At 40.0% G+C, this 13,218-nt stretch overlaps 1 protein-coding gene across 7 annotated transcripts in view; it reads left to right on the top strand.

Moving 5' to 3' along the window:
* The window catches only part of LOC111835489 (agrin-like), a 146,647-nt gene that overhangs the window by 37,258 nt on the left and 96,171 nt on the right, over nucleotides 1–13,218 (top strand). The window lies entirely within an intron of this gene.

The raw sequence follows: 13,218 nt of genomic DNA, 5'->3' as shown, positions 1-13,218 counted from the left end.
CAGGTAATTTTGCTGACTGCCACCCAGCTTCCTTTCAGTGCTGGCAGATTCTCTTGTCACTGCCAATTAGAAACTTTCCCACAACGTTAAGCTGCCACTCCCTGGCCTCACTGTAGGGACGGTGATGAGCTGTGTCGGGTTTTCTCTGAGCATAACGCCTGGCATTAATGCAAAAGGCTTCTATTTGTGTTTCATCTACGGAAAGTTTGTTGCAGGATCCTTCAGGTTTTTTTTGGCACACTTCAGCTGGTACTCTAGATGAACCTTTTTCAGAAATGACTTTCTTCTTGTCACCCTTCAGTATAGGCCAGGTTTGTGCAATGTCTTTGTTTTTGTTGTATGATGCACTCCTTGTCCTCTGTTGGCTATTAATGATGACAATTTATTGATCTCAATCGGGGATTTATAGATCTTTCAAGGTTACCGTTGGATTCCTGGCGGCCTCTCGGACCAGTCGTCTTCTCTCTTGGTCACTTATCTATGATGGATGCCCTCTTTTTTGCACACGGGGTGGAGTCAAGCACATTACACTTCTTAATTATCATCTTAAGTGCTTCAATGCATCTCCAGAGCCTTGTGTTCAGATTGTGTGTGACTGCAATCTGAAGGACCGTATTAAATGGCTGCTTTTATTTAAGTTATCAAGTTAATTGCAGTGATTCCTCAGAAGTGTCACATGTGATTTTCAAAGAAGTTGGTTAAAATAATGATGTAGGAAAGGGGTACACACTTATGAAACGGATATTGCAGATGTTTATTTTTAATTATTGTATGAAAACTTGTAGAAGTATTCTTTCATTTTCTTAAATTATGAAGTATTATGTAGGAAACAATGTGTTTTTGCATTTTAACTCTGTACTTCAGGTTAACAAAATGTGATCATTTTTGAAAGGGGATGTATCCATTTTCTATCCACTGTATGCCTTTAAATCATTAAAAGACAGATTCGACAAATAGAGTCATGCAAATTAACTTGCAGAAAGTTTGGCTAGGTGTGATGGTCTGGATGGTTCGATGGCAGATGTTTAGGGTTACATTTTCACAATAGATTTTTTAATTGAATCATTATTTGCTATTTATACAGGTACAGAAGTACAATTCTTGCATGTTCTTGCTTGACTAACATACAGAGGATGCATTGTTATATTATAAAATATAAACTAATCTACTTCCTTGCCCTTAATAACATAAGTAGTTATCCTTATCCGGACCTCCAATATACGGGCACCTCCCTCTACCGGGCAGCTCTAGGCACCCGCATGCGCAAATTAATTTTACACAACCAGCAGCTGTTGTTACGAGCACTTGTCTAGGGTTGGGGGATTTAAACCCCCATGACATTTTTGGGATTTAAAAAAAGGAACAGGAACTACAGTTGGTCTGAATTCCTGCAGTGGAAAAGTGACAGAAGTTTCTGTGTCCCTAAAACATTGCTGCAGTGGGAATGGACCTGAAGAGTGCGCCTTGTAATGGCCTCACATCGACGAGCTCGTGGGTTTTATTTCCACGCTGGCTGAATGTGTTAGTGTGGGTTTAACACACTAACACACGGTTAGGTGAAGTGGTATCTGTAAGTTGCCCATAGTGGATGACTGTGATGGACTGCCATCACCTCCCTGATGATCTTAGGTAGATGCTCCAAGCTCATGTGACGCCCTTACTGAATAAGGGGTTAGGGAATATGGTGGGTATATGGTGTTCAATTTCTGTACTCTGAAATGAATAATCATTGACACACTTTTTCAAGGCTGCATTTCCATTAATTGTTAAACTTGGTTAGGAATTTTTTTTAACCTACTGAAGAGACATTTTCATAAGAATATAAAACTACTTGATTTAAAATGGTGAATGTTTTAAAAGAAAAGATCAAATTAAAGTTGTAGTTCATCTTTCTATTTAATCTGAATGTTGCAACAGACCAGATTAGTCTTAATATCTTTGTCCATCTGTCATGTGGAGGGTAGCGCCGTCTTAACTGAAGAATGGCCAACTGTATGCCTGAAGCTCCATCTCTCACATCCCCGAGCATTCCTTTCTGGCCCACCTATTAGATAAGATCATGAGAATACTTCACATCTGGTTAGGAATAACCTTATGCGAAACAACTACACTTACTGGAATCTCAGAATGCGTCACCCAAAATGATTATAATCATGAGACAATTTTGAATCAAAATTTCATTTGAAATTCAAACTGTTCTCACTTCTGCCTTCTCCTGCAAATTGGGGTGGTTTTCTTTTAGAGACTAAATTATGCATATTAACACAAATGCAGTGAGGGTAGCATTCTGAGGAATATTAGTATCGCCATTCATTCACATCTGGCTTGCTCTTAATATTAAACATCCCAGCAGTCAATGGAATACAACCATTGTATATGTTCATCTCCATACTCCCAGCCCCATTCTGTATAGTCATTCACACAGCTTCTGAACCTAATGTTCCCACAAACCACCCCCACACGAGCTGACAGGTTTTGTCCCTGCTTTGTAATGGGATAGTACTCCAGCACTCCAAGCCATTACACTCAGAGTACAGTATTACAAATATACAGCCTGCCGTCATTCAGATCCTGTTTGTTCAGTAAAAATAGCAAGTCAGCCCCTCTTCAAATAAATATGTTGTGCAGACTTATTAATTTAAGCACACAGGGTTAATAGAGAAAGTTTATTTGTGGAAAACATTAATTTGCATTGATCCTTTTGTTCTAATGAATAATTGACATTCATTTTAGGGCTTTCAAATGAAGTATTTTTGGTGTCTTTTTTTATACATTTAGCTGATACTTTTATCCAAAGTTAATTTAAAGTAGTGGGAAATGTTACAATATGTCTGCTCCTTGGGATTTAAACCCCCATGACCTTTGTGTTGTTAGCGCATGACCTACTTGTTGAGCACCAGGAGGCTGAAGTGTGAAGCAGGTTTCCAAATAAGATTTTCAACTTGATTAGCAGTTTTGCTAATCAAAATTTTCAAAAGTTGCAATTTGATTAGCAGTTTTGAAATTTGATTAGCAAGTTTTAAAAATGACCATCGGAAGCACTAACTACTACATGAGCGTCGTAAAGTACTCACACACGTTTAATTTTTTTTGTATTAAAATGAATTAATGATAACACTTTGTTGTTCAGTTTCAGAACTTAGCAAAGAATTTTTAAAATGTAATGCTCTGGATAGTCACTTTTATGAATAAAGAATAAAAACTTCAAATTAAACATTTCTTTATCTTTATTTTTTTTGTTTTATGAATACAATTACAGCAGTCAACACAACAAGACAGAACTAACATGATTTTTGAACTAGTAAATAAAAAAAAATATTTGAAATATTTTAATTAAAAAAGAGATTGGCAGCTCCTTGATAGGGATAGCAACAACTGTATTAGTGTGCAGTTTTTTTTAGACCTTTTGTTTCTTATGCTGGAACACCTCAGTTACATCATCATCAGCAGCTAAAGCATCTGCTGAAGTTGATGCTGCTGCTGGTCCCCTTTGTTTTGCTTTTGGTCTTCCGTTTTTCTTGTTAAAAAGCACTGGTTTAGTGCCGAAGAGTTACGAACGATCATGCAACGAAGTACCCCGACTGAGAATAGCGAGTAGAGCGCCATCCACGAACTTGAAAATGAATTGAATACATGGCCCTAGCGTAAGCCTGAAAAACTAATTAGACAGCGCGGTTATTTGGACAAGATCGTCAATAGCGCTGCCAGCAAGTATCAGGGGATCAGGGTTGGATTTTTTCACTTTTATGATTAAAATTCTAATAAAATTTAAAACTGGATATTGATTAGCAATGGCTGCGAATCATTTTAACGGGAATTAGGCAATTGTTTTGCAGGTGGGTGTTTTTACATCACAAACTGCGATGCGATACCGGCTATTTCGAACCCTGTGAAGGCATTTCTTGGTGATTGATATTCCTAGTTTGTAGGGTAAAGGTTTTTGTACCTGTGTGCTTAAGTCATTGTCTTAGTCTGAAAGAGGAAATGTAGGTTCTGTTGCAAACGTTTGCTTGCCAGCTTTGGGCTGAATTCTTTATCTGGAATTTGTAACATGACTGGAGTGGATGAATGCTTGATGTGTAAGTTTGCAAATAAATTACTGAAGATATACTGATTATTCAGAAAGTCAAACCTGCACATTCCTGCCCAGAAGTATTTGAAATATGAAATGCAGGACATTATGAGTAAATCTCAATTATCACTTCTCAAGATTGTTCAGGATTACTATGCAATGAGCAATGTGATGAAATTCTCATTTTCCTTTAAGGGGAAATGTCATTCATTGTACTTTTAATGGGCAGAATTTAAGCACCTGGCTAGATTAAAATTTGTTTTGAATTCCATCCTTTTGCTAGGTAGGGCAAGGAGGCCTTTGAAAGTCTTTTTGACCCCCTGGTAGGATAATTCAGGTGGGTTTCAAATGTTGATCTCCAACTTTTGGATGGTCACATTGCAGATAGTGAGAGAGACAGAAAAAACCGTACAAAGCCAAAGGTCTTTACAATACTTTTGATGACAGGACAAGCTGTTAAAGGATGGGCTGTGTCTAGTGTCACTCTATAGTTTCTGTCTGCATACTTGCGTGTCTGTGTCTCTGTCTGTGCTTGTGAGTCTTTCGGCATGCGTCTCAGTATCTGCCTGTGCTTGAGTATCTTCTCATCTTGTTGTCTTTCTGTATGTCACTGTGTGTACTATTGTGCTGATTGAAGGTGTAGATGTGTGTCTGTTTGTGAATTCTGTGTCTGTGCTTTCATAGTTGAGTCTCTTTTTCTGTGTGACATGTTTGTCTGTGCATGCGTGTGTATAACACCTATATCCAGTGCTCTGAGGAGTTGCCAGTGTTTGTGTCCCTGAACTCGAAGAAGGGAACTCGATCCTGCTGCTTGCTCATCATGAACCTCACCCACAGTATCTCCGCTTGTTGTATGTACAATACCTGTTGTCACCGTCCTTCCCAAAACGCCAAAGGAGCCAGAGAAGTTCAATTGTGCTGAAGGTGCCTTGGGAGGATTGGCCCACTGCCTGATCATGCTGGTCGGAGGTGTATAGTTTTTGTAAAGTAACATCACAACAGGAAATTGTATAATATCACATAAAAAGCCAGAAATGGAGTGGAGGGGTATTACTAGGAATCAGGATATGTCTAAGCTTGCTGGCATGAACAAGCAGCATAGAACTTCCTCAGATCTGGATCTTGTTTTAACCTGCACTGCATTCTTGTCTTGGGCGTAACACAGCCCCTCTTAATAAGGATTAGGAGTGGGCAAACCCAAGCAAAAACAATAGTCTTCCTTTAATCAGCTGTTTTCTCCGTTAGAGGGCCAAACTGTACCTTTCAGGTAAGTCATGTGACACCAGTCTAGAATGCCTCACATCCGTCCTCGAAATCCATCAGCCTCTATGCACATTGTCTCGGTGGGTGTTGGATGTTGTGCAGGACCCCCACCCGGGTGCCATTAGCTGGTGGCAGTGTTCCATGGAGTCCTGGTCATAGTCAGTAAGAACCTGTCCTTGTTCTCAATGTGCTTTACATGCACTGCTTCAGGTAAACGTTTAGCCAGGTTTTCTGCTAATGTTGTAATAATTTGCATTGGGTGAAGAAAGTCTATTTTGCAGTTGAATAAGATAATGATGACAAGGAGTGTATAGTGTGGTTCTGTAATTTTTCTCTCTGCACGTCCGTCCACATTTTTCTGGTTAAATCGTGTGTCAGGTCTTTTGGTTTAGACAGGAGCTTATTGTTTGGTAAATCAGCACAAGATGAGTGTGCTGTCCTTTACCACGATGGGCTGGTACAGTGCCTTGGCGTGTTGTCAAAATTGCCGTATTTCCTGCACATTTTAGCTTTTCTTTGACGTTATTGGAGGCTTGTTTTTAAAGCCACATGATGTGCCCCCCCCCAACACCTTTTTCTCACACTACTTTCAAAATCCTTTTGCAAAAGACGCTATACATCGACGATTCCTCACTTGTATGTTGCCTTGGACAAAATTGTTTGCTAAATAAACAAATGTAAATGTGGCTGTTTTAATAAAATTATTTAATAGACTGTGTTGTCTAATGTACAGCTGAAAAAGTGTAACGTAATTTATAAGCGCACTCTTCCTGGGTAGTGTAGGCTGTGTATATAAGAGGATGTGTTATATTCTCAGCTCCATGGTAGTTCCCTCCCTCTACTCCTTCGCTAGGTAACACGTTGTTGATGCTCCCCTGGGGTTCTTTCCAGAAACTTTTGTGCCAGTCGAGACACAGGTGGCCATTGTTTGCTCAGAGTTCTGCTGTTTGATGGGAGCTGGAGGGAGGCCTGGGATTCAGTCTGGAGCCTGGGTGCACGCTGACCCATCCCAGCAGGAGTGTGGGCCCCCCTGTACTCCCTCACGCATTCCCCCCCCCCACCCTCGTTGCTATAGCCTCCTCCCATTCAACATCTCTCTTAATTGAATTAGTTGTGGTGTAATGGAAGGCTGGTGTGTCCATATAATGGATCTGTTTGTTTCCCACGTAGAATGTAAGTAGGCCCAAGTTTACAAGGCTGTGAATGCCTCACTGCTGCTGAAGCTGTTCTTTGCCTCAACTTGGGTGTGGTTATATCAATTAGTGCCATAGAATACCGTGGGGCTGCTTGAGAATGTACTATAAAGTTTTCCTTCTCGTCTGGTTCATGATTAGCTGCTTTCTCATAATAAATACAGCAATCATTCTATAAATGAATGGCTTACATTATTATTTATGTTTTTACAAAGTAAGTCTAGCATAATGTTAATGGCGGTCTCCTGCCTTGTTTAGATGGTGTGACCTCCCATGTTGATATATAGGGTCAAAAAACACTCACGGGATATTCGGCTGCTGGATTCATTCACTACCGAAGATGTTAACAGGGGAAAAAGTGAAGCTTTATGTGACTATTGACAGACTTTTCCTGCACATCTGTAGCTAATCAGAATGAAACAGCTGGGAGCTTCCAGGGACCATAATTACTGGAGGCGCCCACTGGCAACCAGCCTGCCTGTCTCATATTTCTCATTTTCATATAAAGAGGAGCCTTACTGTAGGATCTTTCATTTGGTACTGAACCTGAAATTCTCCAGGAAGCACATTCAATTCCAGAAGCATGTGGTTGAACACGGTTCTATTTTGATGATGTAACGCAAAGTTTAAAGCACAAAGTGCAACTAATATTTATGGGCATGTCACAATCTATCCTGCTATCTTGACTGTGGATAAAAACAGACTTTGTGCCAGTGCAAGGCGCAAAGAGGGTGTCTCTTAATTATTCAGAGGCGTGTTTTGGGCGTAACAATAAAGCAACAGGAATGGCACATCACCTCACCTTTAAGAGGCAGCGGCACATCACCTCACCTTTAAGAGGCAGCGGCACATCACCTCACCTTTAAGAGGCAGCGGCACATCACCTCACCTTTAAGAGGCAGCGGCACATCATTTACGGTGGATTGCTATTACAATGGCATGTTTGCCCGGTAAACAAGATTGCTTTTCGTCTGAGGAAACAGACGTGCTCGTGCGCATAGTGAAAAGAGGCGAGCACATCATCTATGTGAGCACATCATCTGCGTGAGCACATCATCTACGTGAGCACATCATCTGCGTGAGCACATCATCTACGTGAGCACCCCTGTTCCACCTAAGCCTTTCGAGGTGAAGCAGGCGTGGCATGAGGTAGAAGCGAGTGTGCCCTCGTTTTCTGGCATCACCAGATCATCTGTGCAGTGCTGAAAATGGTATAATGATGTTAAAAGACGGGGAAAGCAGAAGCTCAATGCTGAACGAGACCAGCGTCTGGGAACGGGCACTTAATTATGCTTGTATGTTTTATATTAATTTTGGGTCTGCAAAATTTAAACAAAGGTGAGATCTTTCTTAAAACAAAACACAATCTACAGTTATAAAGGTGTTTTAAAATGTTCAAATAAAAGGGAATAAGGCCTACAGGTGATTCAGCTCTTCTGCCCGCTGATCCCTCCTTGCCCGCGCTGCTGCCAGTGTACACTCCCTTGTTGGCATCGGCACATGCAGTCCAGCATCACGCCTTCTAAAGTCCCCTAATGTGTCCTCATTTATGTCCAACAGACATCCATTAAACATGGCAATGTCACGCAACATACAACATGCCATAAAGAATGTTGCAACCTTCTGAGGGCTGTACTGTGATCTTCCACCTGACGTATCTCTATCTGAAATGCATCTTCAGCGATGCTGAATGTCCTTTCAATTGCAGTACGTGCTTAATTCTGATAATGAACTTGAAGAATTTTTTAATGATACAGTCTATTATTATATATTCTTTTGGTGTTTCATTAAACAGTATGATTATGTGAAAGATGTACTCTATTAAAAATATATATCTATAAATGAAATGAAATAAAATAAAATAATAACCATTAGTGCATCTTGAGCGTGTTCCCGCAGGTCTCTAAATATAAATAAATGCTGTTTAATGTATGTGCCACTGACTTTAAGGGGGTTCATGGTTTTTGTTGGTCAAAAGCGGAATCCCATTTCACTGGCATTAAAGAGCAATGTTCCGACACCTGGCCACGCCTCATTCAAAAAACACCACTCCTGCAAGCAGAAAACAGGTGCAAAATCGTGAAAATGAGAAAATGAGAAATGCTCTGACTAGCAAAACCACTTTGTGCCGTGCTTTGCGCTGGTGAAATATAGGGCCCACAGTGTTTCACCTTATTTGTTTGCAGTGAATATTTTATGTCCATAATCATCAAGAAAATGAAAATTGATTTTGGTGTCCATTTTGCGTGTTGACCGGGCATGTGCCAGGAAGTTAACTCAGTGTTTCCAGTGAGCGGCAGAAGGAAAAGAGGGGGAGTTGTTGTAGTTGGAGATGCTTCTGATAAGCAGGTGTGAAGGTACCTACATACATGTATCTCATCACTGAAGGAACAGGAAAGAAATCACCCAGACACTGGCCAAAAAATAGCGTCTCTGCCAGCAGAGGCACTACGGAAACATTGTGTATACAGTGCACTTTAGTGTTCTAGTGCATTTGTATGCAACATGTAAGTTTATCACGTCATATTGCAGTTGTAACAACTATGCTATCTGTGTCCACAGACAAATGTAGTACAGTATGTACACAAGCCTCCATGAGCATAACCGTGTGGAGACTAATGACATGTGGAAGAGTGAAGTATAAATTAGCCTATGAACTGGTGGAATTCATTTGGAAAGGTTCTCATTGTAGCTTAATAACTTTGTCTGCTGCGATTCTACAAAACAGTAACACACACCAATCGGGCTATGCTTTACTAATGTAGCTCAGACACGTTACTGAGGCATGGAGAAGTCACACTATCTCTTCTGCTGTTTTGTCCACTTGTGTTGAGCTTACATTTCTCCCTATGACCACCTCAAACAAAAGCCTCTGATTGTGAAATCGGGAATCCTGTGATGAAAAGATTAAAGATAAGCCTTATCTGATCTTGGGTAAAGGGGGAAAATTAAGCATTGCAATCCCAAAGAGAAAGTGGTCTCCAACAATTTATCAAAATTGCAGATAGCTAAAATTATTCTTACAGTTGTGAAATGTTCATATGACTGAATTAAGTAAGAGTAGAAAGTTTGGTTAGATGATTAACGTTGGCGATTACTGATATTTGCATTATGTTTTTAAGTGGGGTAAATTATTATTGTGTGTGCTAGCAGTTATTACATTTAGTGTCGTTTGAGTTTGGCTAATCATTACCCTTATGTTTATTTCATGCCCTCTCTCATCCTTTAAGCATGGAGACAATCTTGGTCTAAACATTGTCTAGACCTTGGGTGTCAAGCTCAGTCACTGAATGGACCATTAAAAACCACCAATGAATTCACAGGCCAAAGAAGGCTTATTTATTTAATAACGGTATGACCCAAACTTTGCAGTTATTTGGTTGAAATGTTTATTATATGTAAATAATTTGCAAATGTGAACTTATTGGAGTAAACTTTACTCCTGAACATTCTCTTTTTAAATAAAACTGATTAAAAGTCTCTCTGAAGATATATAATTAAATCAAATCCATCTACTAGGATGATGAACTGCATTTATCTGATGATATCCACTTGATCCTTCTGAGAAATAGGCTGTTTAGTCAAAGCAACTTAGACTACAACTATAATGTTTTGCTGAATTTTACTCTAACTCACTGGTTTGAGCTTGTCTGTGTGGGAGGGGCCGGAAGAGGAAAAGTGTGCATGTTTTCACAGAATGATTCCTACTCCCCAGGCAGGGCCCTAACCGTATGTGCATTTGTTGCAGGTCATTCCATTACATAATTTTTAGTCCAGCAAGCTCAATGAAATTAATGAATACATTTCTTGACATGAGTGGAACCTAAATTCACAAGTAGATGTTCAACAGGGAAAATATTCTATTCTATTCTATTCCATTATTGCAAGTGGAATCGGTTTTAATCTACTCCCTGCCTCACCAACAGGGGGCAGCTAAAGTGCAGAGCAGGAAACGTTTCAGTGAGTAAATAGAAATGTAGTACTTTGTATTTTAACGACTGGACCAAAAACATTTGTAAGCAGAGATTTTAACAGGTTTATTTTTTCAGATAAAACTCTGCTTATGCAGCTTTTGATGCAGGAGTGAATAATAAGTAGAGGCCTGTAGCGAACTAAATCATTACTAAATTTACCATTTCGTATTTTAATTATTTTTATGGTGTATTTGAATTATTGCAGAAGGTAATTTATGCAATATTTTTGAAAAAATGGTGATCTATCCATCTATATTTTCCAACTTCTTATCAGAGTCACTCACTCCCAGCTTGGATAGGCCACGAGGCTGGGGTGCTCACGAGGCTGGGGTGCTCACGAGGCTGGGGGGCTCCCTAGATGGGATGTCCGTGAAATAACCTGTTAAATGTTTGCATTTTCTTTATCTTCACCTTATCATCTGTTCAGCAGTTGTGTTGCATTTTGAGAAGACAAGCAATGATAAAATACTTCCAGTGGAATACAGACTGTCCCCAGCTTGCTGCTAGGTTCCATTGGACAGACAGGTCGCACTTCGAGATGGACGTACTGTATGCTGGGACAGGATAATTACATTGACTTATAGGTGTGATGATGAGACTGGGAGATGCATAGAAGGCTGGAATGGTGGCTCTGCCACACAGTGCAGCACTTTCCTATGGCAGTTATTGCATGGTGTGCAACATGCACTAGATAGTGTACAAGTTGACAATTTTTCATTATGATTTGATTGAGTATGATGCAGAACCCTCCTAAAATGTTGTAGGAGTTGCCTGGTGTGAAAATTGGATCATTGTTGGAGGACGAGAACAAATCTAAGGTAGGAATTCAGCACCTGCACTTTGCAGGGGAGCGACACTAGATTCACACCCCCTGCAGAGATTGGTTACTGATTATTCCAAACTGTAGAACAAAACCAGCCTGTTTTTGGGGTAGTTGTGCACTGATCTTTGCCTTGGTAATCCTGAGCCCCCATCCCTCACAGCTGAGGCTTCAGTTGACTGCTTTGTTTCTGCTGCCAAAGAAGTCATTGCTTTGGGAAGTTTACAGGGGACAGGGACGTTTTCTGAATGAGGCAATCAAGCACTCAGGTTTCATTTGTAGAAGAGAATAAGAAACCAAAAATGACGTGGAATATAGGTCTATTCATGTCATCAATGATTTTATGAACATTTTAGTCATATATAATGTTAAAAGCTGTTAAGACAGTGTTGTTACTCTGTAAGACAGTGTTGTTACTCTGTTACTCTTTGTACAGTCCATGTTGGGCTGTCCCCAGGGTTTCCCAGACTTGAGCAGGTCAAACAGCTTTATCTCGGCTGATAGTGAGTTTTAGTGTACATAGTCGTCTGCTTGTTAGCACAACCATAACTTTCCTTTATACCCACCCAATAGAAACACATCTTCAGACGAAGACGCGATGAAGAAATGCAAACCATTATTATCTTCCTGCCTTGACTCTCATTCTTAAAGTTTTCCAGTCAAAGAACTTGTTCCATCCTGCTCTGGTTAACGATGACTGTGTTTGTGCATGACATGTGATCAAGGTCTCCAGCCTCCAGCCTGTTCTCTGACTCATGCATGGTGATATTTTAGACATTTGTAATCAGGTGACACATTGCAGGCTGCTTGGGTTTTACCTGATTTTTATCTTATCATTGATGATTAAAAGATGATGTTCCTGTTTTGTTTACCATCTATGATAATATTTATCTCTAAGCCATTTTCTGCCATTCCTATACAGGTATTGCTAGATTGATGGTAACTGAGATTTTGGGTATTCTGGCAATGAACTCATAATTTTTGGGTTTCCCCTCATTTAACACACCTGATTCAACTCCTTGTACTAATTACCACACAGCTCTTGAGCTGAATCATTTGTGGTGGAACAGGGAAAGAACTAAACTACACAGGGCTCTGGCCCCCCAGGACTGCAGTTTGACACCCCTGGTCTAGGCGGCCTAGAGTTTGTAAGGTGGGGTTGTATGAGAGGAGTAGGGATGTGATAGGGGGTGTTCAGGTATTACTTTGTTGTTGTTCCAAAAACATGTAGTTATATTTAGCTTCACATAATAAATCTATGGGATTAACAATAATAAATCATGAATCTAATGAATTAGACTTGAGCTTAAATTTCAGTTTTTGTCCATTGACATTGTAGGATATTCTTCAAAATCAATATATGTGGTGAAGCTCAAGGGATCACCTCTACTTTGTATTCAACCTGACAGGTGTGTTTTTCTCTATTTACCCTGGTTTATGTTTCATGCATGAACCACAAAACATGATAATTACAATCATACGTGCTGTCGAGGAGTCGACAAGGCATAAGTGCGGCTAGGCTGAGCTTCCAGTGATTGCCCAGTTACAAGTGCACTACTTACCACTCTTATTGTAATGACAGGACAAACCGGCAGGCACCCATCACATGTGTTCGGAGGTTGCAACAGTATACTACTACTACAGAAACAGACCGTTGTGAAACCAAGCAGTTTCAGTCTGTATAACAGTTTCAGTCTGTGTCTGGATGTCTCACTTTTTTGTCTTAGTGGAACTTAGTAAGTAGATCCTGTGCTAAAACTTGATATTTTCTGACCAGTTAGTTAACTTGATTTAAAAAAAAAAACTTTATATATCATCGGACTGCTAAGAATATTGCACTCGGTCAGCACAAGGTCCATAGATGGGTTGGCTTTGCTGTCTAATAAACAGTGTGCA

The sequence above is a fragment of the Paramormyrops kingsleyae genome, chromosome 18 (assembly GCF_048594095.1).
Source record: "Paramormyrops kingsleyae isolate MSU_618 chromosome 18, PKINGS_0.4, whole genome shotgun sequence".
NCBI lineage: Eukaryota > Metazoa > Chordata > Actinopteri > Osteoglossiformes > Mormyridae > Paramormyrops > Paramormyrops kingsleyae.
This window is presented reverse-complemented; position numbering and strand designations above follow the sequence as displayed.